General features: G+C 27.5%; 1 protein-coding gene across 4 annotated transcripts in view; it reads right to left on the bottom strand.

The window, feature by feature from the left end:
* The window catches only part of LOC105836184 (syntaxin-1A), a 111550-nt gene that overhangs the window by 78371 nt on the left and 16384 nt on the right, over positions 1-16795 (bottom strand). The window lies entirely within an intron of this gene.

Below are 16795 nucleotides of genomic sequence, written 5' to 3'. Positions count from 1 at the left end.
TTGTTCTTAGAGAATATAATAGATAGGCATATACATATATCAATAGACTATTGTGTAAGGAAGAGATACCATAGACGTAACAATGCGTCTTTCACAGATTTTAAGCTTTATTGATGTATAATGTGTTATCATGTGGTAAAAATTAATTTTTTTTATAATAAGTATGAAAGTTCAAAACAGATGCATATCTGTTTCTTAGGTATGTATAAAAATAAAGATGATTAAAAAAACTATTATTTTTGTAATTTAAGAATGCGATTTTCTATTCCAAAAAAATTTATTTCGATATTATTAATAGTTTCCTTTAAAAAAATTCATTATTTTTTAACACGTTACATTAAAATACCTCTTTAATGCACATACGCAGCGTAAAATTAGATAAAACCTCATCAATTTGTTAGAAAAGGATACACCCCCCTTCTCTCTTTCTCGCACATCAATTGATGCGATTTTGTCTGACTCATCAAGATTTTTCGTTACTTTATCGTAAGACATATGAAATAATATTGGACGTTAGCCAACGTTATCGTCATCGGGAACAACACTAACAATCTGGGATTCATCCGAGAAACGCACCAAAAAGAATTCAAATGAGCATATAAGAAGAATAAATGTTAACTACTGTCTAGATATAATATTTCATACCTAAATGGGTCAAAACAAAGCTTAGTTTTGCAAATTTTGGGTGAAAAAATGGCAATAATTCTTAGTTCCTTCTTAGTACAGCAAAAACTATTTCAAAATTAGCAACATTCTCGAATCCTAAACAAAGCGGAATTTATCATAAACTTTAGAAGTTTGAGTAAATTCAATAGAATCATCAAGATACATAAAGATCTTAATCAACATTCTCTAACAGCAACGTAGTTTATAAGATTCAATGCAAAGATTGCGACGCTTCATACATATACAACAAATAAGACATAATTAAAAGCGAGAATAAAAAACGTAAGATTTTAAAGTCCTTGAAACTTTCTATTGTTTCAGAACATCATGTCCTACAAACATATATTCAGTTGGGACAGTGTAAAAGTATTTGAATCTGATTGTGAGCAAAATTTTTATAAAAGAATTACATAAAAAATGCTACATAAATAATATATATGAAAAAATAAAATAGCTGAAATTTTTCAATACAGACACAGAATTGCTTGATACATTCTACATACTCAATAAATTTGAAATTCAAATCATAGATATATCAGAAACAGTTCTGTTTTTATCACAATGTATAAAATTATTGTATACATATTAATAAATTAATATTCTATCGGCAGTTACTTGTTAAATTTTGTAATAAACAAAAGGCTACAGATAAATATCAAAAACAATAAATTCACCATAAATATAACCATACTCTCGATTGTAATAATTGCGTAAATTTCTTGACATTTTAGACAAGACTAAACTCTAAATTCTGTATTAATGTTATACTTAATTATGCTATACATTTTTATCTTATCACGCACTATTTTTAACAGTTCACTTTACTGTTGACAATTCTACACAACCACCTCTGACTTAATCCGTTCTTACTTCGGAATGAAGAATAGATTATAGATTTTTGTTATTTAATAATTGATTTATTTAGTTATTTTTAATTAATTGTATCTTTACATTTAATTAAACAACTTCCATATTATATATCTTTAATTTTGTATTTCTAATTTTAGTATCCAATATTTGTTGAACTAATAAAAACTACGTATATTGTTTGCTTATATCTATGTTTTCTAATTTTTATATTGGTCTTTATTTACGTTATGACATCAGAATTATTTCATTTATAACGTACCCATTGTTTCAATCTATTATTTCAATCTATTATTAATTTATTTATTTTCCATCGCTGAGAGAAACATTCTGTGTCAGTCAAAACGTTTGCATTAATTTGAGATATTTTTAATAAATACATAATAATTTTACACTGTATATTATCTTATTCCTCTTTGTTGGCCTAATTGTTTTCTATATTGCTTAATTTGTATTATTTATTTGTCGTAATTTATTTTATTATTAATTTTAATATAATAATAAATATTGAAAAAGGGAAATAAAATCGCGACTAAAACATTTGCAAATTGTTTTAATGTACATATAAATTACTGTAAATATAACACTTCACAATAATTTACGCATTGATATGTAAATTCGGGTTTAACTGTGTAAGCTTTTTTTAGTATATATAAAATTCTGTTCTACATAATCAATAGAATTACCTTAAATTAAGTAAATCTAATTTTAATAAATATATTTACTCAAATTAAAAAAAAATTTTCTTGATATATGTTATACATCTTATTTTTATCTACGTGTTATATTTGACGTGTGTTTCTAACTCATCAAATATAAAATTAGTACTCTGCTAGATATAGAATAATGTCAATCGTAGTATCAACTAAGTAGATAAAACAGAACAAATGGTCTCATTAATGAAATACACAGAAACGATACACTTTAATTGCTATATCTAATTCACGCCTTCTAATAGAAAGAATAGCATTAGTATCTATAAACGTACGTGTGTAAAAATACAAAGATTATAGAAGATTTATAGAAGGTCAAATTTAATGAGAATCTATTGTAACGGGATTAGTAATCGATATCAAAGAAAGTGTGAGCTCCCGTCGAAAGCTTCTTGCCAATACGCAAAGCGATATTCCATACATAGGAACGTGTCTCGTTAGTGCCATCCTGCATCATTCGCGGTAAATTCTTGCAAGCGCGCCGTTTTCATCCCGTTCGATTGCACGCCAGGTGGCTCGCTATTCGAGTGCTTCTCATTACTTCCACCCCTTGTGACTGCATAGTGCATAGACTGCATCGCGTTTACATATAGGGCGCACGAAGGTGAGCTTCGTAGAACGGATAGTGTAATAGCTGCTACGAGAACACATTTCGGTATACCTGAAACGCCCACGATATATCACGGCGATGCTATGTATCAATTTCGCTCTCTAAAATCAATATTTTTTGCACTGTATAATGGGCTGGAGACACATCATATTAAAATTATAAATTTTAAAGCTTAGTCTTTGTATGAATATGGAAATTGTCTGTGTATGTCTGTAATATATGTTTATAATAAATGCATAATAAAGAGATCTTGAAAGCCAATAATTTCAAATATGACATCAAAATTCAAATTGACGGATATAATATGACAATTTGCAATAAATTATTATATTCAAATTGTTAAATGTTAACTGTAAAGAGAAACCTATTGACACCTATTGATTCTGCGGAAAAAGCAAAAGAAAATTCTTTTTTTTTCCCATTAACCTTACTAATCTAGCTCTCTATGAACTAAAGCGAGTTTTTAACCCATAATTTCTATATTTATTTCTATATTTACTTTTTTTACATAAAATCGAAGAAAGATATAAGAAAAAATTATACGTGTTTCTTATTTAATTATTACTTTCTTGTGTAAAGAATCAAATAGTATAAATTTCTCCCTACAAACAATATTAAATAATTTATTTCTAACAATTTGTTTCAAAATTGATTTTCACAATTCTTTATATTCTTTTATATTTTTACATGCTCTGTTAATCTTACCAGTTTAATCAATTGACTTTAATAGAATAAAAAACAAAAATTGAACTTTATTTGCATTTCGACATCCTCAGCTGAGATACATTTTTTTGATCAAAATATATCTACTTTAAAATACCATTTAACATAAAAAAAAACTTCAATATCTTGTTTAGTTCAAGATATTTAAATATAACATTTATAAAAGTTGAACATCCTGTCCCAGACAGCACACAATATTTATGATAAATATTTATAAATATTTATTTCTATTTATTTTTTAAAAATATTATATAAATATTTTATACATATTTTATATACACAAAAAAAAATTTTTATTTAACATATTATTAAAATATACACTAAATATTTTATACAATATTTATGGTAAATAAAAAATAAAGATTTGTAGTAATATTTATATTTATATTTATATTTATGATACATCTTTATAATCTGTCAAATTTAAGACCAGAAAAATAATTATAAAATATTTAGATAAATATTTATAAAATATTCAAATAAATATTATAAATATTTTGTAAATATTTTATATAAATATTGTGTGCTGTCTGGGGTATTTAATAAAAAATTTCTTAATAATATACAAAAAAGTGAAAAAAATGCAAACCAGTGTTAAAATTCGGAGATCCTATAAAATACAATAACAATACTTTTCCAAAAAAGCCGTAGGCTCCAAAAAGACTTGTGGAGCCAAAAAGAAATATAGATAATATAAGCAAATCAATATATAACAATACTGATTATTAAGCATTTAACTTTTATGAATATATTACAAGCTTTTTCGTAATCTTGTTTCTTTCATACAGATAAATAAATGTATATAGAGGCATTAAAAATTGAGAACTTCTCAAATAAAAAAAGTATTTTAAATATCTATTTTATAAAACTTATAATTTTACATCAATATTTTAAACTTAGTTTTTGGTTACTTTTTAGGATATCTGGGTCCAGTGTGTAATGTCTGGGTCCATTAAAATAAAACTTTCTCAATGTAATTTTCGATTCTTACACACCTTACAGAAAATTTAAAGAAAAATTTAAAAATTTTATATACATTTTTATATATTCTTTAAATTATTATATTTATTATTTTGTTTTATTATTATGTTCTTTATCATTAATATACATTATTGATAAACAATATATAAGTACGTAGTTATTAATTAATGTAAAATTAATACTTCTTTAAATAATTATGAAACACGAGTTACATTATTCGTACGTTTCCTCGAGCAACATCAATACATATTTATTATCATGCTCCATTTAATGTACTTCGTAATTATGTGCTTCATAAAGCGTTATTTCACTAAATTACGTTATCATTTTTAGGCACTTATTAGTAAATGGAAAATTAGTATCAAAACAATTATTCAACTGGAATAATAAAAATGCTGAATGTAACTTAATAACTGAAACGATATAAAATATTAAATAATAAACTTAATTTACCAACAGACACATCACATACTTTCTAAATTACAATCAGTGGATTTTCACTAATTTGCAATATACTTTTAACTGTAATAATTAACAATTATTCACAGATTTTTAGTAATCTTTACTTCAGAATTAGTGTATAATCACTGAAAGATCAGTATATTTATTTTACTGATTGACAAGTTATAGATATACTGATACTACTGAAATCAGTGTATTTTCACTCATTTTACTGATTTTTTACTAATTGTAATTTAGAGAGTGTAGTGAACTACAACAATGATTAGTGATATTGCAGAATTTAACGCTACCAGACTACTTTCTTTAAAAATATTTAAAAAATTACATTTATATCGGAATTCAATGAATAATCGATAAAAATTATATGATTCAATTATCGAAGCAACCAATATCTCCTCAAATAATACGTAATGCCAAAAAAAGTTAATTATGGCGAGTAAGATTGAATAATGTATATTGAATAATGCACAATTCCAACATACACACACATTTGTTATAATAAAATTATACAATAAAATAATTTATTATTATTAAAACTTAAGTTACAAAATTTATTATTCTTTTAAAATAAAGTAGCTTATTTCGATCAATTCATGAAGTAGTCTTATTCATTGTAAAGAACATCTGTAAAATATGAAAGTAGCAGTAGATTTCTGAAAAAAGTTATCTAAGAACTGACACTTTATGTATTATGTAATAACATTTTTTTTTCGATAATATTTTCAATAATATTCAATAATTATGTGCACAAATAGTACATAATATAAATATCACTAAAAGCAATCTTACTTTCTTTGCATTTTACTTTCTTTGTAATCTTATACAAATATTGACAAAAGAAGTAACATTCAGCTTATGAATTATACATTATGCCATATCTGAACGGGCAAGCTTTAGGCAGATTTATTTGTTAACTATAAATTCAAAAATTATTGTAATCTCACCATTTTGCTATTATAATTTTCATTTAAAAATAATTTAAAAAATCTACCCTTAAATGTAGATGCTTAAAATTTATTGTTTTTATTCTCTAATAAAGTTTTTTATTAGAAAAAATACATTTTATAAATTATTGTGATATAAATTATATGTGATTTTATGTCTTATTTATATAAGCATTTATTTATAATTTATCTAATATCTGTACGATACATTTTACACATGAGTGGTTGCATATCCCATTCCATATGGAATATATTGTATATGGGATATATAGCAAAAAATGTGTGCAAGAGCTTCTTAAAATTTTTTAATATAAAAAATAAAAATTTTGTATTTCGTGTATTTTTATAATAGTAAAGTATATAGAGTTTATATTAGAGAATAGTTAATTTTTCTGAAACATGATAAGTATTCGATAAATTAAGGTTTTCAATAGGTGATCAGTTTTCTATGGAATTATTTAATACCTCAAACACATACTTCGCACATTTCAACATTAAAATTACAAAATACAGTTACGATCAAAACATACTGCAAAAAAAATATTTATTCTTCGGATTCTATTTAGAGACGGAAAATTCAAGTTTACTTCGCGACCCTAAGTCTATGCGCAAATTCTGCCAGTGCGCTCTCAAAGTTCGTAAAAACAAATAAAATTATATTAAATGCTTAGATAATTATTCATTTTATGAAAATCATTTTGGATGACTCAAACATATATTGTTAAATACACTCTCGTGAGTGATCTTTAGAAAAATATTTGGGCGCTTGTAATTTATTTAAAAAATAATAACAAAAACGTTAACGGTACTAATATGCGTTAAAGTTATTAAGTTTTGTAATTTAAATTTTATCTAACATAAATAGTTCATTGTTTGCATACTTGCACATTTAAACAAATATTTGGCGGTACATAATCTACGCTCTTCTGTACCCTATCATGAAAGAAATATAACCAAATTTTAATTTTGAATTAAAAACTGGAAAGTTTGGAAAGTCGAACAACACAATATGCGCTTGTGGAACAATACAATATAAATCTAGTTTTCATGAGATAAACATGAAGTGAAGGAATCTTGCTCCTATAATTTAGTCTAATAAATTGTACTGTTTTACATGAGTTTTAGATTTTCCATGCGAAGCAAACTCCATCTTGTATTTTTCCCTCTGCATATGAAAATAAGATCTACAATAATTGTACTGTACTACACAGATTTCATTTTTCCATGCAAAAACCATTGGTTACATTAACTGACAAAAAATATAAGTTCTCTGATTTTTTGATATGTTAAAATATGAAAATAAAAGACGCGTATTGTTTATTTATCTATATAAATAAAAATGTAAATGTTTGTCCCTCATCTAAGATTTCCGTAAGTTTTTCACCGATTGCTTTAAAATTTTGACACAACGTTGCATTCGAAAACGGGAGTATTTTTATGGGGTTTGATTTTGGATATTCCAGTGTTTCAAGAATTATGGCCATAATTTAAGTGTAAAAAATAGTTTTTCATTAATATTATTGAAATTTTAATACATTGAGACGGGGAGAGACGGAGAGAGACCGAGAGACGGGAAGAGACCGGGAGAGACGGGGAGAGACGGGTAGAGACGGAGAGAGACGGGGAGAGACGGGGAGAAACCGGGAGTGACGGGGAAAGACGAGGAGAGACCGGGAGAGACGGGGAGAGACGGATAGAGACCGGGAGAGACGGAGACAGACGGGGAGAGACCGGGAGAGACGGGGAGAGACCAGGAGAGACGGGGAGAGACCGGGAGAGACCGGGAGAGACGGAGAGAGACCAGGAGAGACGGGGAGAGACGGGTGAGACCAGAAGAGACGGGAGAGACCGGGAGAGGCGAAGAATGTTTCTATTGTGTTTAAATTAAGGTAATAAGAAAAATAAAGATGGCTGTTATTTTATTGAAAAAAAGGAACTTATTTAAAACAGTCTTTTGAATGGATTTCTAAATCCATGGCAGCTTTTAGAAAAAAAAAGTTAGAAGTACGTGAATGAATGAATATTAGATTTATTAAAGATAGATAAATGCTTATTCAAAAATAAAATAAAAAGAGCAACAGTAAAGCAAGACTCTTGAAAGTTAAACAACGAAAGCAAAGAAAATTTGAAAAAAACGTTAAGAATAGAGAGCCACAGCAACGCGTGGCAGGGCATGGCTAGTATAATTATAAATTTAAAAACTAACTAATAAGATCTAATTTAATATAATATATTAAACTAAGTTTATAAAATTTAAATGTTAGAATAGAACATTAAAAAAATAAAAGCAATTTACAGATTTAGAAATTAAAAACAGTTTATTTAAGAAATAGACAATTTATTTAAAATAAAATGTTATATTAGAAACTTAAGAAAGAACATGCTTTGGCACTCACAGTGCTGCGACATATATTATACATGGTCTATACACGAAGGTAGCTCACAAAGGGTGCACAATAATTTTATGAGAAAAATATTAAGAAAAATACAGAAGAAAAAATATAAACAAAAAAGTTTTAGCTATATATATAATAATGTAATATTATTAATAATATATTCATTATTGTTTAAAATTATGCAATTCGTAAAAGAATATCGTGCAAATTTTATTCTTGCTTTATAAGATTTCGCTTTTAGCAGATTTTATATACCTATAAAAGTATAAACTATAAGTTTTTATTTCTTTAATTATCTAAACAGATTATATTTTTTTATCAATATTCATACAATGCAATATTTCTAAGAAATAAAGGGAGCTTATTTAAAGAGACTACTCAATAGAAGTAACTGGCCCCTAATTTTTTAACAAATCATAAGTGATGAAACTTTTTGTAGGTTATTCAAGAAAGTCATTGACAATATATGTCGAGATCAAGATCATCAAAAATTACTCTTCTAAAGTAATTATCAACGCCCGTAAGGACGATAATAAACTTGCGCGCGATTACACACACGAAAGAATATTGTGTCGATAGAGTTATAACACTTTATGTTCACTGCGTTTCGCTCCTCTTACTGCGCAAAGTACTGTAGAAGTTAATTTCACTAAGAGGATGAAAATACAGATTTAACGGCGAAAATTCAAATTTAGAGGCATGTAATAATTGTAGATGCGTGCAGCGTTCCAAAGAAACTTATGGCAGTTCGATGATTCAAATCTATTAATAAAACGATCATTTTTTTCCCGATCTATTAAGTATATAAGAATAAAATTATAGACTTTAATTATTATTTTCAAAGATTAAAAAAAAACAAAAAAGTTTTTATAAAAACAGCAACAGCAGCAACAAAATTAACATTACATGACATACAGGTTTCAATGTAAAAAAATAAAACCAAAACAAACAAAAAAAAAAATAACAACGAAAAACCCGGGTAATGGAAAATCGTGGCAAAACAGCGAAAAATAAAAGATGCAAAATAAAACAGGGTACGAAGTAAGCGAAATGGCGACGTAACGCTGTGAAAATCAATCTAACTTCCCACGCGCAAGCTTTCCGTGTGCGTTTTTACAAACATCCATTTACATAGGAACGTGGCTTTTCACCCAAAGATTCTTTCGATCTGCTAGAAAATATCGGAAGAAAATCAAGCAGAATTTTGGTATTCGTATGTGTCAACGGTCATCACCGATAAAATTTTACCATCGAACCATCGCACATTGTGGCTTTATTAAGAATATAAATATGTGGCCGTCGCTGTATGCTCAGCAAATCATGAATTATTTATCGATGCGTAACAATCATTCACACAATTTGTGACAAATTTGACGTGGATGACAAGTATGCGTTATGCATAATATTTAACGACTGACGTTCAGTTTTACATTTTTATATTTTTAAAATATATATAAGCAGATAGTCTGCAAATTTTTTAAATTCGGAGGACAGTTATAATTTCTTTCTAAATTTTCTTAGCATCGTATATGCATAAATAAAATTTGTACAGAATTAGAGTAGTAAAAGCTAATATAAAAATTAATACAATAAGTCTCGGCAAATACATAAGAACATACATAAATATCAATTTCTATAGAATATACGTAAACTTTTGTTAGAAAATTAAAAATAAGGCTTACTTATATATGTTTCCAATAAATACGCAAAGAACGGATCAAGCTAAAACAACATTAAATGACATTACATTTATTGTAAGCAATTTGAAAGTATAATGAAACTTAATATAACGCGTTTAACAAATAGATACTGCAAAACGATTTCTTTTCTATGAAGAAGTTCAATTGAATCGACCGTAGGTTTTGGTCCTTTTCAAGTGCACATTTGTTACATTTCATTTACGTTACACACAACAATGATCTATGACATATGACCAGATATAAATCATCTAAACAAGATCATCCGTTTTTTAAAAACATATTATGCACCTAATAAATCAAAGTCAATGCAATAGTACTTACAGATAATGTACGTCATAAAATTTACAATGGCAAATTAAAAAATGTCTAGTGGAAACACTATATTGTATGTGTTACGTTCGTGGTAAGATATGTTAAGTCGGTAACGAATGGAGCGAAATTGCCGAATCGACAACGAAACACAATGACATAAAAACAAAGTCAAATAAAATAAAAATGTCAATTGAACTATAAACTAAGCTGCTTTGATTACTCTGTCATAAATACTGGTCAAATTTTCACTATCGGTTTGCAGATTGATGGTATGCTCATATTCTTTAATACACTATTAATAATTACCCTATACACTTCATAGAAAAACACACTCGCTCTCGCGTTAAAGAACTCAAATATGCACACCAAGAAAATACGATTATACACAATCTAAGTCTAAAAATTTCGTCACTACATCAAAGGATTAAGCGAGAACATCAGGCGTATACTGGGTGACTTACAATTTAGAGTCGTACATACTGTGCCCAAGAAACTTAACTGCTTAATAAAAAGAGGTAAAGATAAAATACAACACCTTAAACAAACTCAACTCTTATATGATAGATTGTAATCAGTGTGATGCGGTGTATATCGGGCAAAATAAAAGACATGTAGGAACGTGTATAAAAGAGCATCAACGGGATATTATAAAATATGTGAATAACCATTCGGTGATTAGTCAACATCGACCTACGGACATGATTTTAAATGGTCACAACCTTATATACTACATAAAGAGATAGTGACACGAAAGCGCGAGATAGCAGAAATATTTTTTATTAAAAAATATGAGCATACCATCAATCTGCAAACCGAGAGTGAAAATTTATGACCAGTATTTATGACAGAGTAATCAAAGCAGCTTAGTTTATAGTTCAGTTCATATTTTTATTTTATTTGACTTTGTTTTCGTGTCACTGCGTTCGTTGTCGATTATTCGGCAATTTCGCTCCATTCGTTACCGGCTTGCTAAGGGGCTGCTGGAGTTATCTGTTTTACCAACAAAAAGACAGTAATTTTTGTTTCGCAATATCTTTTTATTTCTTTTATAGATTGGAAATCCTCCAGAATAAAAGAATACGCATTGATACCAGTCTGTGGAGTGGAGTTTCTACCAAAAACGGAAAAAATTGTTAATTTGCTGTCACATCATAACAATGTTTGCTTAATATAAAAGATCTAGTTTGTACTTACGAAATTCGTATTCACAGACTAGTAGACGACGAGAACAAACAGTGTCGAGTTTCGAAAATTATATTTTAGTGCCTAATTGAGACGAAATTACAAAACGAAAATTTAGGTTATATGTATACGCGTAAAAAGTCGATAAGTAGAGCAATAAAAAAAAATATTTTTCGTTCTCGATATAAAGTCCAATTCACAGATGGATATTAATATGTGTACTTTAATTCTGGAAAAGAATTTCCAAATCTATAAAAGAAATATATACGAAATCTTATTAATGATGCGCACGAATGACTACATTATCTGTCCCGATCAAGTTTGAGAGGCAGCATCCCCTTAACATCTTACCACGAACGCAACACATACAATATAGTGTTTCCACTAGACATTTCTTAATTTCCCATTGTAAATTTCATGGCGTACATTATCTGTAAGTATTATTGTATTGACTTTGATTTATTACGTGCATAATGTTTTTAAAAAACGAATGATCTTGTCTTTTAGATGATTTATCTGGACATATGTCATCGATCGTTGTTGTGTGTAATGTAAATGAAATGTAACAAATCTGCACTTGAAAACGTCGAAACGTAGTGCTATAATTTGAATTAAATCTGGCCAGTTAGGTCAAAATTAAACTAATTATTTGAGTCGTATTATTGGGCAATTTTTCATTGATTAATTGGAGAGATGCCATTACGCGAGTAACAGAAAATGTATAAAATGGTATCAATTAACTCATAATAACTTGTGGTAAAAGGACAAGTTCTATTGCATATATGATCATATTTATTTTCTGCGTAGCACTGCATTAATACAATATTACGTTATTTATGTCAATAATGTACGCAAACAAAACAAGTCATCGGTAAATCCATTTTCCGTTGCCACAATGACACATTACACGAATATTTCAATCTTGATCGAATAAAATGTATTCGAATACATTAATCATCGCAGTTAGCTTTATGATAAAAACTAAATAAAACGCTAAAAATACAAATAAACAAAGTTCAGTTCTCAAAAAAAATCCTCTTAAAGAAAATAAGTTTTCTCTTGAAGCAAATGTCAATAGTATAAAAGATATAATAAAAGTTAAGTAGTTTAAAGAGAGTACTTCGTAATAGTGATTAAAAAATTTTAATAATTTGTAATAATAATTATAAACACAATAATAAAATTAATAAGTTTAATTAATAAGATAAAATTAATAAGGTCCAAAAACTTGGACTAATACACATTTTGTATCTCTAAAACCTTTTGTTTAACTTTAACTCTCATTTATCGGAAACCTAAAGTGACTTAATTGGTGTTCAAATGATACGGAATACATAGCCTCTAACGGGCAAATGTCAACCTCACTTTCTAGTAGTGGACATCGTTTAAAGAATACGACGATCCAATATTTGAAAGAAATTTAAATTTTGGGACTTGGTTCTCCAGATTGGCGGTTAGGCGCAAGGCTAACAGCCCGCCAAAAACAAATTGTTTAGAAGCTTGAAGAACAACATTGGCTTTCAGCAAGCTATCTGAGCTCGTGTCTGAGCTACAACGCCATTAAGAAGAAAAAATTGTATGACTTGATCTTGAACTTATATTTTGAACGCGTCAAATGTATAAATCATATTTTATAAAAAATACTAATTTCTTTATTTTCATCACTTGTTCTTTAAATTGTCCCAAATGTTTCGTGCGTACTTTGATATATCGCTAAAAATATTTGATTAATTTTATCAACTTAATAAACTTATTAATTTTATTATTGTATTTATAATAATTATTATAAATTATTAAAATTTTTAAATCACTATTACAAAGTATTCTCTTCAAACTACTTAACTTTTATTATATCTTTTATACTATTGACATTTGCTTCGAGAAAAAACTTATTTTCTTCAAGAGGATATTTCACCCTTTGAATGCGAAAGAGCACACATAAAAAATTCCGTGTCCTTTATTTTAACCTAAAATATAACTCATCAAAATCAGAGGGAGACATTTCTATGGGTTTTTTTGTGAGAAAATATAAATCTTTTCCCAATAAATCCAGTACACGAAGAGAGATTTTTTTTCATAATAAAACAATATAATATTTCGAAGAATTTTATGTGACTTTCTCTGATTTATTAATATCTTTCACAATATAAAATGCAAGATAATTAAATAATAGAAAATAAAATTATAAAAAATAATAATTAAATATAAAAAAATGTCTTTTTGAGTCGATGCGTATGCGTGAGTTATATGTTTCACACTAATCCATATTTACAATTAAACACAAATTCAAATAGAACAAAATTATGCTGTTCGAATTTAATTCGCACAATAGCATCGATAGAAAAAGGCATTTTTTATATTTAAAATATGAAATATGTTTCAAAATTTACTAAAATATATAGTGACGTTTTTCAAAATACTTTGTTTCACAATTATCGTAATTTTAAGATAAATTTAAAATAAGATTTTCTGTGCATAAATAAAGACAGAGAGAGAGAGAGAGAGAGAGAGAGAGAGAAAGAATTAATTTTCTAAAGTTGATCTAAAATTGATTATAAGAATACCCATATCAATGCAAATCAGCATTTCTTGATAATGTACTTGTATTTCCTCACAAATCATCGTCTGCATCGCTAATTGCATTGTTATAATCCAACTTTTTCGCAGTTTAAAATTACAAACTTATATAGTTATATAATGCGAAGCGACAACGGTGCTAATCACTTATCATAACGCTTATCAACAAAAACAAGAAGCAAATAATGATACTTCTCTGATTCTCTCTCTCTCTCTCTCTCTCTCTCTCTCTCTCTCTCTCTCTCTCTCTCTCTCTCTCTCTCTCTCTCTCTCTCTCTCTCTCTCTCTCTCTCTCGCTTTCTCATTCACTCACTCACTCACTTCATCACATCTGTATTTGTCTGATGGGTAAATCAATCTTCTGAAAAATCATTTCTTTTGCATCCAATTTGATTTTTAGATCAATCTATACAGCTTCGATTAATCCAATAAAACGTACAATATAAAGATTGATCTTGGAAATTAATATGCATAAACAGAAACAGATATTTACAAAAAGATTCCAAATAGATTGACTTTTTGTACATTAATTTGTTAATAAAATGTTAAAATGCTTCTCTCTCTTAATTGAAATAAATTCAAATAAATAAATTTAATACTGAAACAATCAAATCCGTCGAAATAACCGATTACAGATTTTTTAATTATATTACAAAAACCATTAATGTGATTTTTGTTAAATTTTTTTATTTTTAGATTACTTAAATATTCAAGAAATTAAAAATAATAACAAATATATTAAAAAATTAAAATTTAAAAAGATAAAAATATAGATATACATTTATGCCGGTTATTCTAGTAACAACTATTCAAGTTTCGTATACTTAAAAAAAATATGTCATAAGTAAACTTATGAGATGCACATTTAGTAATAATATTATTTGAAATATTTGATTGCTTTATAGATAAATATAATAATAGTAACAAAATAGTAATAACAAAACGTTTAGTAATAATTACAAACATTTCGTTGCAATTTCATTATTTCATTATAATTACTTTATGCTCTACTTCAGCAACTACTATTTCACAAAGGTTAACTTTGATCAGAGCTAGATTATTATAATAAAGCACTTTTTCAGCGTATTTCTTTAATAAAGAGATGCATTAATACATGCAAGTAATTTATTTACAGTATTAAATATACTTGTATTCTATTTTCACATAATGACTAGCTTACCATTACATGGCATATCTACTCAATTGTAATTTCGAAATGTTTATTATGTTAAAAATTATTATCAAATTTATTTACACAAATAATTATAAAATATGAAACATAAGTTACCATAGAATTTTGTTCTTATTGGTATCATAATTTTTCTGAAGTAATTTTCTAAAGTAACTATCTTAAATAACATTTAATATTCTTTTATAAATCGATTTTTAAATCAAATTTTGACAAATTGATTTTTCAGGTTTCAATGCAGACCGATCCAAAAACACTGAATTTTTTTTCAAATTGTTTATCCCCATTGCCTGCACTCTCACGATCGCGTCGCGTATACATTTAACCACATTAAAAGTCAATGTCCACGGCATCCCTCCCCTTCTCTCTTTGTCCAGACCAGTGGGCTGCACGAGCGTTGTTTTCTATCGTTAGAACTACCGAGGGACCCTCGTAAACGTCAAATGCACGCAACCACGAATGTCGACGAAACGACCGCGTGAGAAATGGCGCACCGTTCGCAATAATTATTACCTAGCCACCACCAATAAACAAAATTGTATGCAATAATTACAATCGGACGTTTGTCTTGGCGCTTCGATGCTTTTCCCTTTGTCAATAATGAGTTGATTGTTAACTCGGAAAATTCATCAAAATTTAGATATAGAGATAACTTTTAATCATCTAATATTAAAATTAGAAGAGATCACACAATATATCGGGGAAAAAACCAGGCGAACAATAACGGGTGATGGATTATAAGAAACTTTTGATGAAAAGTGGATGCAGAAGTGCAGAGAAACCCAAAACAAAACATTTTATATTTTGCAGAAAATCCTTTTATTATACTTTGCAACATTTTCCCGAAAATAGTTCATGTAAATATAAATGAAATAAGGCTGTAAATTTATTTCAAAAACATAAATTAGTTTTTGAATAAAAATATTATTACATATGATTAATTTATTTTTAATAAATACTCTTTCTTTTAAGTGAATTCTTCTCTCGTTTATTAATTTCCGATAAAATATATTTGTTGCAATATTAGCATGACATAACAAAATTAATCAAAGCAAGATAAATTTATAAAATGTGTAAATAAAAACTTAACAAATTTCATAAAAATTTATAAAATGTTGTAAAAAATTTCAAGTTTTTACAAATGTAACGGTTTTATACATTATGTAAAAAATAAATATGTAAATTTTTCGTTCTTGAATTGCAGCTACTAAAAATATACAATTAATTAGATTAATTAGAACCATTTTCCTTATTGATTTCGAATTTTTTCTTAATCCAAGAAATAAAATGTTTTTTCTGCGATAATATTTTATATTTTAAGAGAGAGAGAGAGAGAGAGAGAGAGAGAGAGAGAATGAGTAAGTGAGTGAGTGAGTGACAGACATCTCTTATCTATGACAACAAACCACTCGCAAGAGAAATGGCGTATCGGATAAAAGAACTTTTTAAACGCATTTGAGGAGAGGGAGAAAA

The sequence above is a fragment of the Monomorium pharaonis genome, chromosome 2, assembly GCF_013373865.1.
Source record: "Monomorium pharaonis isolate MP-MQ-018 chromosome 2, ASM1337386v2, whole genome shotgun sequence".
Taxonomy (NCBI): domain Eukaryota; kingdom Metazoa; phylum Arthropoda; class Insecta; order Hymenoptera; family Formicidae; genus Monomorium; species Monomorium pharaonis.
Note: the sequence above shows the minus strand (reverse complement) of the source record. Positions and strands in the feature narration are given on the sequence as shown.